Genomic DNA, 2,500 nt, shown 5'->3' with positions numbered 1-2,500 from the left:
TGGAAAAGGAAAAATAAAGAGAGGGAAAGAGTAAATGAAGAAAGGTGAAGAGGGGAAGAGTTACAGTGAAAGAGGGGACAGTTACAGTGAAAGAGGGAAGAGTTACAGTGAAAGAAGGGAAGAGTTGAAGTGAAAGAGGAGAAAAGTTAGTGAAAGAGGGGAAAAGTTACAGTGAAAGAGGGGAAGAGTTACAGTGAAAGAGGGGAAAAGTTACAGTGAAAGAGGGGAAGAGTTACAGTGAAAGAGGGGAAAAGTTACAGTGAAAGAGGGGAAAAGTTACACTGAAAGAGGGGAAAAGTTACACTGAAAGAGGGGAAAAGTTACACTGAAAGAGGGGAAAAGCTACACTGAAAGAGGGGAAAAGTTACACTGAAAGAGGGGAAAAGTTACACTGAAAGAGGGGAAAAGTTACACTGAAAGAGGGAAAAGTTACACTGAAAGAGGGGAAAAGTTACAGTGAAAGAGGGCAAGAGTTACACTGAAAGAGGGGAAAAGTTACACTGAAAGAGGGGAAAAGTTACACTGAAAGAGGGGAAAAGTTACACTGAAAGAGGGAAAAGTTACAGTGAAAGAGGGCAAGAGTTACACTGAAAGAGGGAAAAGTTACACTGAAAGAGGGAAAAGTTACACTGAAAGAGGGGAAAAGTTACAGTGAAAGAGGGGAAATAGTTACAGTGAAAGAAGGGGAAAAGTTACACTGAAAGAGGGGAAAAGCTACACTGAAAGAAGGGGAAAAGTTACAGTGAAAGAGGGGAAAAGCCACACTGAAAGAGGGGAAATAGTTACACTGAAAGAGGGTAAAAAGCTACACTGAAAGAGGGGAAAAGCCACACTGAAAGAGGGGAAAAGCTACACTGAAAGAAGGGAAAAAGTTAGTGAAAGAGGGGAAAAGCCACACTGAAAGAGGGGAAAAGCTACACTGAAAGAGGGGAAAAGTTACAGTGAAAGAGGGCAAGAGTTACACTGAAAGAGGGGAAAAGTTACACTGAAAGAAGGGGAAAAGTTACACTGAAAGAGGGGAAATAGTTACACTAAAAGAGGGGAAAAGTTACACTGAAAGAGGTCAAGAGTTACAGTGAAAGAGGGGAAATAGTTACACTGAAAGAGGGGAAAAGTTACACTGAAAGAGGGGAAAAGTTACACTGAAAGAGGTCAAGAGTTACAGTGAAAGAGGGGAAATAGTTACACTGAAAGAGGGGAAAAGTTACACTGAAAGAGGGGAAATAGTTAGTGAAAGAGGGGAAAAGTTACACTGAAAGAGGGGAAATAGTTAGTGAAAGAGGGGAAAAGTTACACTGAAAGAGGGGAAATAGTTACAGTGAAAGGGGAAAAGCTAGAAAAGTTACACTGAAAAGTTACACTGAAAGAGGGGAAAAAGCTACACTGAAAGAGGGGAAAAGCTACACTGAAAGAAGGCGAAAAGTTAGTGAAAGAGGGGAAAAGCTACACTGAAAGAGGGGAAAAGCCACACTGAAAGAGGGGAAAAGTTACATTGAAAGAAAGGAAAGGTTACACTGAAAGAGGGGAAAAGTTAGTGAAAGAGGGGAAAAGCCACACTGAAAGAGGGGAAAAGCTACACTGAAAGAAGAGGAAATAGTTACAGTGAAAGAGGGGAAAGTTAGTGAAAGAGGGGAGTTACAGTGAAAGAGGGGAGAGTACAGTGAGAGGTGTGGTAGAGAGAGAGTGAGAGAGAGAGTGTAGTGAGAGCTGGGAGAGGTTGAGTCCCAGCTGTGGTTTGTGTCTCATTCAAGAGGACAACCAAGAGGACAAGTTCTCTCTAAGTTGGCTAGCAGGAAGAGGAAAGCCGTTTGTCTCCCTCTCCCCTCACTCTCCCCTCACTCTCCCTCCCCTCTCTCCCCTCTCTCCCTCCTTACTTCCTCTCCTTGCCTCGCTCGCTGGTTTCCTATAGTCTCTCTCTCTCTCTCTCTCTCTCTCTCTCTCTCTCTCTCTCTCTCTCTCTCTCTCTCTCTCTCTTTATTTGTTTTGTTATTCTTTCTTTCGTCTTTCTCGTCTCTTCTTCCTCTCTCTTGTTTTTATTATTGTTTTTTTCTGTTTTCTATTTATTTTCTCTTTTTCTCCTCTCTTTTACTTGCTTGCTTTCTCACTCACTCACTCTCTCACTCACTCTCACTCACTCACTCACTCTTTCTACCTCTCATTTTTTTTTAGTCTATCAATTTATGAATATAGTTTTACATTCTTTCTCTCACTCTCTCACTCTCTCACTCACTCACTCACTCTCACTCACTCACTCACTCACTCACTCACTCACTCACTCTTGGCCAATCATCTTACATAATAAATAATGTCAACACACACACACACACACACACACACACACACACACACACACATACACATACATACATACATAAAAACAAGTGTGTGTGTGTGTTTGTGTGTGTTCAAGAGAGAGAGAGAGAGAGAGAGAGAGAGAGAGAGATGTTCTGGTCTTCATTTTAACCCCTTCAGTACTGGAACACAATTTTACCTTGAGACT

The 2,500-nt window shown here is 41.9% G+C and overlaps 1 protein-coding gene across 1 annotated transcript in view; it reads right to left on the bottom strand.

The window, feature by feature from the left end:
• Positions 1-2,500, bottom strand: part of LOC123502693 (lachesin-like) — a 103,191-nt gene that overhangs the window by 20,307 nt on the left and 80,384 nt on the right.

This window comes from Portunus trituberculatus, chromosome 12 (genome assembly GCF_017591435.1).
Source record: "Portunus trituberculatus isolate SZX2019 chromosome 12, ASM1759143v1, whole genome shotgun sequence".
NCBI lineage: Eukaryota > Metazoa > Arthropoda > Malacostraca > Decapoda > Portunidae > Portunus > Portunus trituberculatus.
Note: the sequence above shows the minus strand (reverse complement) of the source record. Positions and strands in the feature narration are given on the sequence as shown.